The following is a 17567-nucleotide window of genomic DNA, read 5'->3' as shown; positions in this document are numbered from 1 at the left end:
TAATATAGAAACCTTTCGATAGTTTAAGGAAACAAATCTCCAAAATTGAAAAAAAAAAGTCTCACATTAAAAAAAACTTGGACAATAAAGATTTGGATTAACCAAGAAGTGAGTTATTTCTGATATCATTTTCCCCTGATTTTTAGTTTTGAATAGGAATACATGACTGTATACTTTTGTTTCCTCAACCCAAAGAGACCCTTTAAACAAAATAACAGGTATTTGCTCTAATATAAAAAAATAATTGTGATATAAATTATATTTATGAGTACAATTTTTGATTCGTTTATTGCTTTATAAGAATCAATGAGACGTACACGTATTCATTAAGCAAATTGTTTTAAAAAGTGACTTATAAGTAGATAAAAATGAACCTACACAGAATACATTTGGAATTATTCAATTGGGCATAACCAAGACTACAGACGCATATACCGTTCTGGCAAACAGACCCAGATGCCACGGAACACTGCTCATTTCGCTGACATGCTTCATTTAGTTTCAAACTGCCTGAAAAGACAAAAACTCATTATTAAAAGTTTTCAGATATACAAATCTTACGGAATACGATTTAATTAATCTACAAAGTTTTGAAATAGTTTCTTTTGTTTTACATGTAAAAATCATATAATTTTAATGCACTTGCTATTGTTTACCCTTCAAACATATGTTTCCAAATCCTATATATCCATTTTTGCATACACAAACGCCGACTTGTCCCGTCAAGGAACATGTCTTAGACACATCTTCACACTCCTTAGTCGATGAACACAAATCTTTTGAGATGTATACTAGAAAGGCATATGTTATTGTCCATAAATAAAAAGAAACAGTAAAGTAAACTTAATTTTTGTCATTGTTGGCAAAGTTAATATTATTCACAGAATTATCAGTATTAGAGGGTTATTATATTACAGGGTTATTGAATTATTGAACAAGTAACTTGATTTAAAGACGCCTACACGGAAAGCAATCGGAATCATTTAATTAAGAAATAAACAACAATGTAAAAAATTTCTCTGGGAAATGAACTTGGTTGGTCACGTGATCAAATCCTGTGAAGAAATTTGATCACGTACCAACCAAGTTCATTTCCCAGTGAACTTTTTAACATTGTTGTTTATTACTTTTATTTACATTTGGGACGAATATTTTGGATAGAACTGCATTTATTACACGAACGGCCCGCCGTATAACTATGTTGTGACGCGCAATGACCTAGAAGCTGTTTGGTCTTGAGAGTTCCCCTCGCTCCAACATTTGAATACTTACATTGATGTTCAGCAGTCCAGTTCAGGAAATTTCTGTTCATAATGAAAAAACAATGATCGCTACTGGGAATTATCGTACTATTATTGTATGAGTTCTTTATATATGAAGTCAAAAGCGGTGCTATCGTCTTCAGTTTACATACCTTCAAAGGAATTTCGGGTTGAAAAGGTAAGCGTGATTTTAGGCTAATTAGAAACATTCTTCACACCGAAGAAAGATCTAATGATCATTTGTTAAACGAAAAAAATGTTTCAATAATTTTGTCTTTTTCATCGCTTTAACGGCTTAGAAGTTCCGAAACCAGTGTCACTGTGACAGAAATACGTAGACAAGATATCGTCTCGCTGTTGATTCGGTCACGCCATGACCTCTGACCCCCTAATAAGTTCATACAGAATTGAACATATTTTCTCTTCAATAGGTTCATCTAAGAAAAATATTTGCAAATGTAAATAATGGGGCATATCCACGGCTACAGACACATGTATCATTCTGAAAATAGAACCGGATGCAATAGAACACTGCTCATTTCTCTTGCATTTTTCATGTAGTTTCAAATTGCCTTTAAAAATATAATTATAAAGTAATATGTTTTTGTAACGGTATCCTTTATAAACAAAACTATGATTATTAATGTGAAAGTGTTGCTGAGAATCAATTAACGTGTTTGCAGCTTATTAAAACCTTCTAATAACAATAAAGTTAACGTAATAATGTAAGCATTTACCCTTTAAACATTCAGTTTCGAATGTTATATACCCAGGTTTACATACACAGATGCCGGTATTTCCCGTCAATAAACATGACTTGGATTCCTCTTTACACTCCTTAGTTAATGTACACAAATCTTTTGAGAGATCTGTTTTAAAAAAAAGACACATCTATATCACGCATGAATAAAACCTAAATCAATACATATTGCATAATGAAATAATATGTTTGAATATAAATCATTATTAAATGAAAAGTAAAGTTGAAAGTTTTTGCAAATATCTTGTAATTGACTTTGGATAGATGCTTTTTTTCTGAGTCATTATGATTAATTTTCATTCTGTATGATTTTAAAAGACCCACTCCTGAATTTACATTTTTTTTTTAATCAAGCCCATTCTCTTCATATTTACGAGCACAGGAACCGGTAAAACTTAAGCAATCAACAGGAATAGGCACTCATGAATTAAAAGCTGGAATTCCAGACATACATGTATTTTTATATAGATTTAAAACTCAAATTCATGTTAAAAGTGTCCTTCCACTATTTTTCCCCCATAAAGGTTTTGATTGTAAACTATATGGCCGAAATCAAATGAAATACTAGTTTGTGAAGGTTGCGATTTAACGGTAATATCTAATCTATAACTTGAAGTTGCCTTATAGAAAGCCCTTTAATCTTTTCGATAACCTGTCTTACATAATAATTTGCATACTTGACTAACAAAGATAGTTTTTTTTAAAAGACCATACAATTCATTTCTAACAGAATGCCTCAGTTTGACAGATATTATCGCATGGGTATGAAAATAGAATGAAAAGTACACGACTCAATTAATTGCTTTAGAATAAGAAACTCACCACTGTCTTTATTCGTTTTGCATGTAATTTCTAAAGTTCTGCCCCAAATCCAATATCCAAAATAATTGCTGCAACTACTAGTGAAATCAGCCATATTCTCTCTTAATCCATTGAAACTAAGATCTATATATGTCAGATGATACCTATATCCAATGAAGAGGTTTTTCATTTTTACTTGACATTTCTGAACACAGTTTCCCTCATCTGTGGAATAAAATGAAGGAGTGCAGAAATAGTAGAAATAATATTGAATGAAATTTGTAGATGGTATACTACTCAATTAAACTGTCTTGTTTACATGTTATTCCAAGGCTATTTTGATAGGTTTTCATTTTTCATGATTTATATATCAATACAAATGGGGAAGTAGATCCCCCCCCCCCCCCAATATTTAAAAATGATACATTATTTAATTATTTTTTTGAGTCGATATATATGGAACAGGATGATAGATATCTAGTATGACATAAAAAAAATTATCATATAGTGCGATGTTTATATTTTTTTTTCATAGATAAGTGCACAGCATAAATTGAAATATAATGGATTACCTGATTCCAGTCGCATTCTTGCATCTGATAACGTAAAATTGCATGCTTTTTTACCCATTGCAAACATTAAGGGCCTGTTGACACAAACTTCACTGAAAGGTAAAGGAGAAACTGATGGCGACTCTTTCCCACACTTTTTATGAAAAAGATTAACTGTTTTCATATTGTAATGATATTTTAACGATATGTTTGATAATCAATTTGGAAAGTTACAAAGATCCAAAGGATTCATTGCAAGGTTCAATTTCTTCATTATTTCAACAGGAAAAAAAACCCTAGACGTCCTTAAGAAATACAAGACAATAAATTGACAAAATGAATGTATATATGCGTTTTATATTTATACATGTATCCTTGAGCTTCATTTTGCAGCTCAGGAAAAGATCTCATTATTTCTAATTAATTGTCAGAGTGAAAGGGATTGGGGGGGGGGGTAATTTAATGTATCTAAGCCTTTTCCTATTGTACCTTCTGAAGAAAAAAATGATTGAATTACTTGGCTTTGATTTAAAAAAAAAATTCTTAAAACGGAAATGTTTAGAAATAGATTTTAAAATATATACATGTATATTTCTTCGGAAAATCAAGCAGCAATAAACTTTAAATCTATCTCTCTAACAGTGTTTTTGAAAATGACATTTCAACATGAAACATTCAACAGCTTCAAAATCTCTGTTTGATGCTTCTCCTAATACTTAATACTTAAAAAAAGTAACACACACCCATCTAAAGTCACCTTACATTTGTTTCATTAGCTGGATTGCACTTTTAATAAAAACAAAAATAACGGTATTTCAACCTCTTCTCTGTCATTCTTGTATACATACCTGTCAATATTGTAGGGGTATGCTGAAGAGCCATAACATAATAACATATAAGCAACCAATACTGAAATCAAAAACGTTTTACGTAGTTTATAACGTGCATAATAGAAACATACTCTGGAACTTTAATGATATTAGAGTGTCTATGATATTCTGACAGCTCTGAAGTTAGAAATACATGTACATGTGTATATAGCACCAACTTAAAACACAAAAAATATGAAAGGAAATCAAAGATAAAAAAGGATAAAATAGATATCCCAGAAGAAAATAGCAAAAGATACACTTCTTGAACGGAATATGTTAACAATATTTGATAGTGAGTGCAAATACACATATTTGATGTTTCTAACAATCTGGTGGGACTCCATTCATTTAATTACTTGAAAAGGTATATGCTAATGTTTTGGAAAGTAGTATGCTAATGTTTTGGAAAGTAGTATTACTAATTGGAAAGAAAAAAAAATGGATATGTAAATATGTAAAATCTAACTGAAGTAGAAATTGGTTCAAACTGAGACCGAAATAACCGTAAAATGTAGAATAAACACATAGTATCACTTTGGTGTGTGTTATAGTAATTGAATCATTTTACAATTATTTATGTCCCTATAGTTTGATTTTTAGCCAATCCAAAAAATTTTCATGCAAGAACAAATAAAGCAGTACACAAAATTTATAAATATTATTCGATAATATATTGCAAGTGCAACAGAGAGAACACCAGGTGGACAGCATTATTCAGCATTTATGACTTAAATCTTAAATGTGTCCAAAATCATAATGTAGCTCAATCTTTATTATCCAGCGATTAAGTGCTTGTCTGTAATATTAAGCTACTAATTAATAATATTGGGAGCCTGTCATCAATACGTTTAAGATTCCACAAATCTAATACCTATTTCGCTTTTTCTGAGTTTGTTAGTCCTCTATAAAGCAATTCCAAGGACAGCATTGAAAACATGTCTCCCCATTTGCATAAAGTAAATTATATTATTTAGACATATGTTTTGATATTTTGAGATAAAGTAATTGATTCACTATGCAATAGACAAAAGATTACCCATAGTTTAGTATAACAAATTTCAGAAACTCTTATTTCATTAATAAATAATCCGGTACACATCTGATAAACAAATGGAACGGTAATATCCTAAAATTACAGCCGTGAGAAGAAAACGAACTTAAAAATGCAACGTTCTACAGACTGAGCTAAAAGAATTAGCTAAACAGCTAACTAATACTTTTACATGTAGAGTGTGATCTCAAAATGTACATTACATAGCAATATTGAGATATATTAGAAATATCAGTCCACTGTGAGCGTAATCAATCAGTAGTGATGGTTTTAAAACTTTAACACTGTTTTAACCATATTTCAGCATATACGAGGTTTGTCCGAGGAAAAAGTCAATAATTGTTTTATTATCTGATAAACTACCTAGCAAGAGAGGCAGATATAGTAAATATATATACTCACATTCTAAATACTTAAATGTTGCCATTTGAAAAAAAAATGTTTGTAGAGAAACAATAAGTTTCAGTTTTATCATTCCGTTTGAATACTTTTCATCAACAGGATAAAGCTTGTATTTTTATATAGTGTGTATTTTGTATGTCCTTGTCGCCTCTATGATGCTGCTGGCACCGTTTTAAATAGTACCAGTCATATGCCATTGTTATATATGGAAATTTATAATATTGAGTTAAATATCTACATTATTTTAAAAATTATCGATAGTTCTGAAGAGACATGAAGTCTGCAGATGGTACTATTATATCTCGCAGTTTTCTAATAGGTGAAAAACTTGTTTTAATGAAGAAATGACTTTGACGGTATAAACATTAAGAAACTGTATCATTTTGATATTGTTTTCACATACAATATTTATATATAATTTCAGATCTATTTGAAAACCAAGAGTGGATACTTTGGGTGTCTATACAGACCATAAAATTAAGTATGCTTGGCAAATTATACAATATGCAGATATCGAAATCAAACTTTGAACAGATAATACTTTGAACAACAAATTCTTTAATATATGTACATGCTATTTGGGACTATTTTAAATCACATTTTCTGATGTTTAAAAAAAAAATCAGTACTATATGGTATAAAAATAATATAAATACATGCAAATTCACATTTTGTGTTCATAAACTTCTGTGTCGAAATCTACAGAATTTATAACAAAGCTAATGGAAATAATAACTTATGTTACTAGAGGTAAAAACTGAAACAAATCCAGGGAGAAACTAAAATGCTATTCGATTTATTACGAAATAATTTGAGGTATAAGTACAGTGATTCAAAACAAGAGACCCTCCTGAGTCAATATGGCTCTGCTGTTCTTCTTCATCAGAATTTTTTCTCCTTTATAAGTCAATGTAAAACTTTGATACCCTGTTGCAGCCCCTACCTTACCATCGTTTAATTTAAACAAACTTGAATCTAAAATTATATGGGGATGCTTCAGTATCAATATGACTGATCTTGGTTTTGTTGTTCTTGAGGAGAGGGTTTTGAAAGATTTTTTCCAATATATTCCTATGTAAAAATCTCATATTTTAACCCACTCCACCCCCACGGGTCATGATATGAACAAACTCGAATCTACACTACATGAAATTGCTTTTATATTAATATGACTAATCATGGTTTTGTCGTTCTTGAAAAGAAGATGATGCCACCAAATTTTCACAAATTAATAATCTTCCCTTGGAAGACGGTGTAGCCCTTCTTTTGAACAAACTTGAAACCCCTTCACTCAAAAATGCTTTTTGGCAAGTTTTATTGAAATTGACCGGTTGTAATTGGTTCTTGAGAAGAAGTTAAAATGTGAAAAATTTACAGACGGACAGACAGACAAACGCTGGACAAAATGTGATCAAAAAAGCTCACTAGAGCTTTCAGCTCAGGTGAGCTAAAACTTTCCAAAAGATGGAAAATATGATTATCATTTTGTAATGGCAACTGACAAGGTTTATGACATTTTCCTTTAATAAACTCTGCCTCGTGACCAATGTAAAACGTATAACGACAGGAAATTTAGGATTATTTTAGATAAGGAAGTCAAAATTGTATATAGAACATTTGATTGCAATATACTCTTTTCCTACTTTCAATGATAAATGCATAATAAAGGAGATAATAAGCAATCATTATTTTCTGTGATATTATATTCTGTGTTAACTTCGACGCAAAGTGCAATACCGCTAAATGTAATAAGCCAAAAGGGGTGCTTTCACATTTTTAGTTATAACATTTTGCGTTTACCTCAAAAATGACATAAAATGTAATAATACAAAATTTTAATAATTCAAAACTTGTGTTATTACATTTTGTGCCATTGCATTTTGCGTTGATCTGGAGCAAAATATAAAAACGCAAAATTCAATAATCTTTATTTAAGTTTATTAAATTTTTTGTCGTTATTAATTTTGTAACACCGCGTATTTCGAATTCATAGTATTCACCAGTATATAAGATGCTTGGAAAAACACAGAAAAGTCGAATTCACCTATTCCATTAAAAAGAATATTTTTTGATAAAATATTATGACGTATACATCAACAATAAAGGACTGAATATATATTGGAATAAATTATATAATTTTTAAAAGGCAGTCTTTTCTTTTATCTCCTACCTATCAAAATTTTGATTTTACTAGGACTGGAAAAAATATTGATGATTGAGGGATTGGAAATATTCATTGAAAAGTAAAAGTATAAATATCTCAATCATCCTTGTGCTATTTACATCCTCTATTTCTGTATCTTTTAGCAACCTACGGTTTGTAAAATTATTTGCTATTTGCAATCAAACTGCATGTCCTGATGTTATAAAAGCAAGCGATATTTTGAGAAATTGATGAATTCTACAAAAATATTTTCTTCTCTTCCATTATACTTTCTGGGAAAACTAAAAGAAAAAAAATCTTTTTTTTTTCAAATATCCTGAGTTCTTGAATTCAAATCCCTTGTATTGACCATTAACTCTAAGGTAAGGATAGGCTGCTTTACCTTGATTGGTTAATGTTGCCCGGGTAAACACATATATTCCACCAGGGGGCGCTGTAAAGGTTCCTGTTGCCTCGACTCGTTGTATGAATTATTGTATTGATAATATATTTTAATTGAAGTTTGTGTTTAGTGATACTGATAATTCAAATGAAGGGAAAAAATCTTTGTTTTTCTGCCCCACAGTATTAAAATGTATAAAAAGAACAGGAGTTTTGGTTTTATTATTAATTATCATATGAAGACACACTGAATACCATCCTGAAAATATTTAAAAAAGTGCATTTTTCATCAGATGTTCGTACTTAGATCGTAATTGCACATTTCCTACCTTGAATACAGTATAGACTGGGAGCAAATCAGAAAAAAAGTAATTAAAGCATTCTTATATCTATCTAAAATCCACTGTAAGACGTAATCAATTCCTCATCTTTCCCGGAAGGGCTATCGAATGAAATTTCATTGAAATTTATATTTTTTTTTGGGTCTTAGGTATACGTTTTGGTTCGCTTGCTTAGCGAGGTACAATGTAGGAACGCTCCTGATCTCAACGCCTATTATTATACTTTGTTATTTATATATTTAAAAAAAACTCATGCGTAATACTAATCTTATCTAAACATTTGTAATGAAACATTTATAATAAATTTTTATTCTAAAAGTAGTAAGATGAGTGAACTGATTACAACTTTCCTCTTTTGAATTTGTTACATTGAAACCAAAATCTACATGTATATTATTCCACAATCCGACAATCTTTGCACTATTCTTCAGTATAATTTTGTATGAATATTATTGTCGTAACTTGAGTAGTTATGCAAGTCGACATTGAATGCAAGTAGTCGCGTATCTAACATTAGCACCTGCTGTATCAAATGAACATTTGTACTTACATGTATATCAAATAACAATAAATGTTACAAGTCAAGGATGATAATTTTTTAACAATATCGAATAACATAATAATAAAATAAAACACTAGACAAAATTGCTAACGTACCAGTTGTTATTCTTTTGAACATTTGCCTAATCGGTACTATATAGTATATATAATACACCATTTTTTCCAATAGAGTGCAATTGAAAAATGTCTTGGTGTCATGACAAAACCCTAAAATGACCTTCTTGCCCGAAAACCAATTTCCCGAAATGAATTGCGCATCCTTTTTGTACAGATATGAAGTTGGTGATTACCGATGTTGGTCCTTGAGGTTACCAGAAGCAGTCTCCCAGTTAAAAAATCAAATAATATGCAGTGATTGACTATTTTGTCGCCTGCTAGTCATCCAGTGCCTTGTTATTCATACCCAGTCCACCCAACTTCCGGTTGTTCCAAATTTGTGGAACAATCTTGAAATTGTGGTGTGGTGTTTACTTAATGGCTTGGCTATCTTTAGTAAACATTTTTATGTTTGTTAATCTTTTTGCAGCAATTTTTCACAAAAAGAATAAATAATTTTTACATTATTTTTAATTTTTTATAAATTCTTCCAAAGGAACCCCCTGCAGACACGATATTGACTGTTTAAGCACGCTCTTCTGGGATCAAATGCCGCATGCATTGTAATTTTTTTTCCTGATTTTTTAATTAGTACAAACATAAAGAACACAGACACAAAGAAAAAAATAGAAATTTAATCCTCCAAAAAAGTATGGATACGATTTTTATTTTTTTGTATGAAATGGTCACGCATCAGTTAAAATTGTAGTTATTTATCAGTTAAGACATTTAAATGCCTCATTTTTTGCTAACGTAACATTATTATTTATCAAATACATCATTAGAAAGTTTTGAAAAGTAAAATATTAATTTCATTTGGTGGTGCGTTAGCAATTTTGTCTAGTGTACACGGTTGGATAATTGTGACATTTATGCCAATCCAAGTGTGTAAGTGTCGAGTCGGAAATGGCGAAAAAAGTGATTTTTTTTTAAAACATAACGCAAAGCAAATTTTTTTGTATGGTGGTATTTGGATACCTGTAGAGACATAACGATTAAGTTTTTGTGTGATGCCCTGAGATTTCAAAGTCACTAAAATATTTCTGTTGATAAAAACATTCATTATCTAGTGTCCCTTATATCTATCTTTATTGATATTGATTTCTGCTTCACTGTTAATTTATATTTGTTCTTGGAAAAGCCATTTCAAATGAACCGTTACATCTATTACACGTAATAATAATAGCTGTAGCAAACCATGGCTCAGTTAATGTCTAATATCTTCCATTAATGGCATTTGTTCTTGCATTAGTAAAATTCTGTAACTTGACACTTCCCCTATTAGATCTTTGACAGTCATTGAAAATTTAAACAGTCTTAATTCCTCTAAAAATATCTTGTAATTTCATATTGATAAATATTTGTTCTCCTTCAGAAGCTGTCAGATACAAGATTGGATTTTATTCTGTACTTCATACAAATTCAAAATTTATTAAACTAAACATTTTAAAAAATACTTCTAAAATCAGATTCATAAATTTATTCTACACGTAAAAGTAACATTCAATATATCTTCCATCCAGAGAACGAAGAAAAACTTTCTCTTGCATAAGCTGCCAAGTACCCGGAAGCCACATCGACCTTGTCCCCTTTTTTCAGACGAACAACAATCGTATTGGAACCGCTACTCCAAACTTTCTGTGACGTGTGCTTATTGTTAAATGCTGTAAATCCCTTGTATTGACCATTAACTCTGAGGTAAGGATGAGCTGCTTTACCTGGTTCAGTCAATGTTGCCCAGGTAAACACATATATTCCACCAGAAGGCGCTGTAAAGGTTCCTGTTGCCTTGTTGTATGCATTTCCATCGTTCACACGAACTTTATCGTAGATCCATGTCTCATGTTGTTTGTAAGTTTTGACTGTTGACTGGTAAGCTGAAAACGCAACACTGCCTGGAAAAATCAAAAATATTTTTTGTAATATGTTTCAGTTGTCATTCCTCGTTTTCTTTTAACTAAATACCATGAAATGGTAATATTAACATTTCTTTTGTAATATTTCTTTTTTGTTCATAAACATTTTTCCAATAAATCAATACTTAGAGAAATTAACCTCACCAGCTTTCCCATATCCTCCTCCTTTGATGACAGAGTCCAATCCCTTCTCCATATTGCTCGCCTGCGTTTTCAAATATTCTAAAAACGGCTTGTGTCCAGAAACAACTTGGAACGCCACAATAAACCCAATTATTATAATAATGTTTCCCATTCTTTCTGAAATCTCAAGAATTGAAAACCTAGTTACACATATGTTACAACAGTTCAAGAAAAATCAACAAAAGATTTAATTTCGAAAAGAAATCTTTAAAAAAAATAAATTTAAAAAGGTTCTCACCTCTTATGACTGATTCTTTACAATTCTCATGCTTAATTTTTTTCGAATTCCTTCTATTTATAAGGTTATAATATAAACCATATGTTAAACATTACCACGCAATGAAATATGATACACATGCAATTTGAAAATTTACATTGTTTTAATGCAGATACTATTTACGATTGAATATCAAATGGATGATAAATTTATTTTTTATGAATAAATATATAAATTTATTTTTATAATCACTCCGATCATTTTCAGTGGTTCATATCTCGTGTTTTGATAGATTGCATTCCTACATATGAGTAAGACTAGATCGATATGCATTATCTTTTTATTTTTTTAAAAATATTTTTTATAATATAAATTATTTATATTTTAAAGCTATTAAACCGTTGCACAAATTTGAGAGGGTTTCTGTAAAATCTATAAGTTTTCAAAAGTATTTGCATAACCGATGAATGTGATCATTGAAACACAAAATTTTAAACCCAAACTTGTTCCTCCTTCCCGACCTTTTTTGTGAACTTAAGTGCAAGTCTGTGTAAAAATCAGGCAAAGTAGGTTTGAAAGTGAATCACGAAGGTTCTCGGAATTTGATGATTTTCACTACACATATTTCTCTTGTTTTATGAACCATGTATACAAAATGAAAAAAAAAGTTTTTGGTCATGGTTACTATGGAAAAATGGCTAAAGAAATTTCCCTAGCAAGTAGTCAATTTTCCTTGTGTATGGACAAAAAATCACTGAACTTCAGGGCATGAAGTTGATTTTGAATATTTAAGAATTTCTTCTTATTTATTCTTATCATAAAGACAAACATTTAAAGTGTTTTCACAATGTATTACATAGATATAAGATTTTGATATATATATATCTGTACTAGATATGGGTAGATATGCATGTTTTGTGTTTTTGCTGATTCAGCATTTTTGTTGAAAAAAACTTCTTTTTTTAATTTTGGTACTTGGTTTATAGCACAAGAGAAATCTATGTGTTGAAAATCATCAAATTCTGAGAACTCTGAAGGCTGTAGACAAGGCGACCCAATTTCACCATATCTCTTTTTGCTGTGTGAAGAAATACTTTGATTTTTAATTCGAAATAATAAAGACATTAAAGGCATAACAATTGAGGGTGAAGAGTATAAACTTTCACAATATGCTGATGATACCTCTCTTATTTCAGATGGTTCACCTACATCTATGGATGGTATTCTTCGAGAACTAGATTATTTTGCAATTATTTCAGGGTTAAAGATTAGCTTCCTAAAAACAAAAATGGTTTGGATTGAAAGTAAGAAATTTTCAAAGGAAGTTTTTCACCATTCTCGGTGGAAGCTTGATTGGGATAATTCAATTTTTGATCTGCTAGGAATAAAATTTTCAGTTAATTTGGAGGAAATGTGTGAAATGCGTAAATTAAATGACAAAAATTAAATGATATCAAAAAACTGTTAAGCAGTTGGAGTATGAGGAAACTTACCCCAGTTGGCAGATTAACATTAATTAAAACTTTAATTATACCTAAACTAAATCATCTGATTTTCACCCTACCAAATCCTAAATCTGAATTTCTAAAAATGTTTGAGGCAGAGTTGTTTCATTTTCTATGGAATAGTAAAATACATAAGATAAAGAAAAATGTTATATTTCAGGACTATAAATATGGAGGATTGAAAATGATAGATTAAACAGAATTCATTTCTGTTCTTAAATCAAGTTGGGTTAGAAGACTTATTCACTCAGATGCAAAATGGGTAAATCTGTTTGAAGCTGAATTAAAAACAGACATTGAAAGCATGTGGATAAGGGGCTCAGATTACATTCTAAATTTAACAAAGAAATCAACAAATGATTTTTGGAAAGAGGTCCTTAGTTCCTTGGTAAGATTTATAAATATACACCAAGAAAACGGAAGATGTTATCAGAACACATATGGAATAACCCACACATAATGATAAACAGAAAATCTTTTTTCCGGAAAAGCTATTTTGATAAAGGCTTTGTCTTATTACATGACCTTTTTGATAATGATGGTAATTTTTAAAGTTTTGATACCATAGTCAATTCAAAAGTGAAAACAAATTTTGTTGAATATATAATGGTCTTAAGGGAGCTATATTAGAAAGACTGAAATATGCAAGAATAGAGTAAATTAAAAGATTGAAGATTATTGGACCAAATATTCCAAATTCTATTTTTATATTCTATAGAAACAAAAAAGGGTGTAAGGATATGTACAACATATTTATCAATAAAAAGAGAGAGCCAATCAGTTCTCTTTTAAAATGGAAGGAAAACAATGTTTTCTTTGGTGAACCAGATTGGAATAAAATATTTGAACTTCCTTTCAAAATTACTCAAGAATCTAAATTTCACTGGTTTCAATTTCAAATATTACACAGAATTATCCCAACAAATTATTATCTTTTTAGATTGAAGTTGATTGATTCACCAGCATGTACTTTTTGTTCAAGTGACATAGAAACAATTGATCACTTATTTGTTGAATGTTTCAAAGTAAAAGAATTATGGTGTAGCATTGAAGAATGGATTTTAGAAAAGTTAGATATTCATTGTAGTTTTGAGAGACGAGCTATACTTTTTCGTAAATATGAAAACAAGAATATATGCAAATTACAAAACTTGATAATACTTATTGTCAAACAATTTATTTTTGCTAGTAAATATGAAAGTGTTCCAAAATTAAATATTGATATTCTAATGAAGAGCATCATAGACAGAATTTCTATAGAAAAGGTTTTGCTGTTACAAAGCTGTAGATATATGGAATATGAAAGGCATTGGCAAAAAATCTGTGAAGCACTTTGAACAATCTTATCTATTTTTATGATGAACTGTAATTGAATATTTAGTTGTTATATTGTCAATATTTATATATGCATTTTTCTACCACTGCTGACCCCCCCCCCCCTTCTTTTTTTTTTCTTTTTTCTACATTAAAAATAACTTTCACAGTTACAAGTAAATTTTGTACTGTTGTAAGAACAAAATTATTAAGAAATTCATTGTGTATATACATGTATATATATATATATATATATATATATATATATATATATATATATATATATATATATATATATATATATATATATATATATATATATATATATATATATATATATATATATATATATATATATATATATAAATCTATATATATACTGTATATATAATAAGTTTGCTTGTACACTTGTGAAGGCTAATAAAAAAAAAAATCTGAGAACCCTTGTGATTCACGTTTTGCTTGATTCTTACAGAGACTTGTACTTTAAACTATTTAGAAAAAAGACTAGATAAAATCCGACAATTTATGTCGACTTATGTCTGAACTATTAATTTTTAAATAGTTACTTTTTTTTCGAAAGAACAGAGAATTTCTTTGCTCCTATACATATAAGTATTTCATCAATATTAAGGTCGCATATCTATTGCCCTAGCATAAAGTTACATGCAAATTGAATCTTGGTGAACTTTAAACCAGCCACTCTCAGACGTACTTGTCACTGTGAGATCTGCTAAGGTACGAACTGTGAAGTGATACTTATTACCAGTTTCCTACGACCTCAGTAACTTATTTCCAAAAAAAATAAAAAATGTATGAAAATGTTAATTCTATGAAAAAATGAAATATTACAAGATCACTTTAGATTCACTAAATCTTTTGCTTTATACAAAATATTACAATACGATAAATTTATTTATTTATTGTGTTGAGAGAGGTAGTAACGCCATTTAATTAGGGAGGGTTATCATCAAACAAGTGTTTTACATCTTCCGGTTTTCATTTCAATCATTTTAGTAAATAATGACAACAGCTTCAATAATATCAGTCTAAAGCAACAGCATTTAAAAGACTTTGATATACTTCAGTGTACAGGCCGTGGTTAGAGGTAAAAGGTACACTTCTATGTATATAGGGATCTGACCTATAAGGGTCGGGATTGGTTTTTCTCTTTACCAAAAGCTTGTCCGTTCCGGTTAATAACTTCAGGCTAAATGCATGTTAGATTTTGTTTTTCATAAATCTTTATTTCAGTAGTAGGGGTAAGAGGAACCCTTTCATAGACATTGACTACTTGTATATAGCATGATATTGTCAACGCATTTTGAGTTTGTTATCTCGAAATGTAATAATTGATATTTTTTACTTCTCATTGTACATAATGGTAGCTTCTCATTGTACATAATGGTAGTGTCTGCAGTCTCAATTCTATTCTTGACGTGTATTTATTTTACAGCATATTTCCGTAGATATAATAAACACATGCCATTATTGTATGCAAATTATATAAATGAAATCCAAGGGAGTGCAGTTACTGATATATAGCCCTACTATATCAAAAACTTAAGATCTGAGTTTAGAAGATTGACTCAGAACTGAAGTACATGTATGTATTCTAAATATATTAAGCTCAAATAATACAAGCAAAACGTAACATACATATTAACAAGACAAGCACTAGTACATGCAGTGCAGACAGAAAAAAATTAAGGCAATTTGATTAAAATCTAAGGAATGTATACAATTGAAATCCATCTCAGGTCATTGCAGCCGAGAATACCTGTATCGAGTAACACAGAGTGAGTGATTCTTGTCCTCGAAGAAAGTGTGCTATACTGAGGCATAGTTCCGCATGACTGTGTTTTAGTTATATTGGAATGTTACGATTTGCTTTCTTTAGTGTTTCTTATATCAAGAACGGACGTGCATAAAACATGTAAAAGGTAGATAATTGAAGGAAAATACACAATCTTATTAAAAATTACATATATATATATATATATATATATATATATATATACACACAATCTTATTAAAAATTATATATATATATATATATATATATATATATATATATATATATATATATATATATATATATATATATATATATATATATATATATATATATATATATATATATATATATTGAAAAAGCGAGAATTTAGAAATATAAAAGTGTGGCACCAGGTGGATGCGAACCCCCGACTTTAAAAAAAAAAAAACAACTCACAGTGTGAATAGTCAGCGGTTATATCAATTGAGCTATTCTAACTAATAGAATGAAATGTATAAATTTGAACCAGATTGCGAAGATCCGGTTTCCTTATTTTTTGTAGGTTTTTGGTGAATTTCGACCCTAGGGCAGGAGTGCCCCTAAAACAATTCATACCTTTATTCCTTACATCCCAACCTATAAATATATAACACTTTTATTTAGGTGCAAGCCTGCCCTGAAGGACTTCTAGGCCAAAACCCATGCAAAAATCGGCGCTTTAACGGACAAAATGCAGTTTTGGCCAAGTTTGGAGGTTTATTCTAAAGTTGTAAATAATAATTTTTATTTGCAAAATACAAATTTAAAAAAATTTAGACATATATACGGTAGAAAATAACTAATACACATTGATTTTTAAAGGTCACTTTTTCCTTGAAATTGTTTTCTCCTATAAGTCAATTCTTCTGAAATCGTGAATATACATCCTTTATTATGTGTGTTTAAATGAGACTAGCGCAGGTGGTTTATTAGGATTGACTTTGGATATTTTGTAAATATTCGTAAGAGGTGTATGTTCCTTAAACAAATCTTGCTTAGGATGGAAGTGTTATCGGTATACACATGTACTTTGATATGAATTAACACAACGAGTGAAAATTACCCTAAAATTTGTGTTTAAGTTGAAATTCTAATTAAATATTTCATACACTAATAATCTTATAGCTTGTTCGAGGTACTTTTTATGTACATTAGAATACAATAAGATTATTTATGTAATAAAATGTTAATATTAAAATAATGTGTTAATCACTTGCACCGAAGCAATTTATGTACAACACTTGAAAAATTATAATTGACCGTCATTGACCGTTGATTGTGATCAGCTAAGTCATGTGATATCGCAGCAAATGTGTCAATCTGTTGATTAGAGGTCCCTTTCCAAACTGTCTGTTTTTATAAACATAATCTACC

At 29.8% G+C, this 17567-nt stretch overlaps 1 long non-coding RNA gene across 1 annotated transcript in view; it reads right to left on the bottom strand.

Annotated features, from left to right (window-relative positions):
* Nucleotides 1-429: 429 nt before the first annotated feature.
* Nucleotides 430-17567, bottom strand: part of LOC133186593 (uncharacterized) — a 71998-nt gene continuing 54860 nt past the window's right edge. The window contains exon 3 of the long non-coding RNA XR_009721070.1: nucleotides 430-510. This is a non-coding gene — a long non-coding RNA (uncharacterized LOC133186593). The remainder of the gene's footprint in view (nucleotides 511-17567) is intronic.

Source organism: Saccostrea echinata, unplaced genomic scaffold (genome assembly GCF_033153115.1).
Source record: "Saccostrea echinata isolate AGI-Se365-2 ecotype Australia unplaced genomic scaffold, CSIRO_AGI_Sech_v1 ptg000014l, whole genome shotgun sequence".
NCBI lineage: Eukaryota > Metazoa > Mollusca > Bivalvia > Ostreida > Ostreidae > Saccostrea > Saccostrea echinata.
This window is presented reverse-complemented; position numbering and strand designations above follow the sequence as displayed.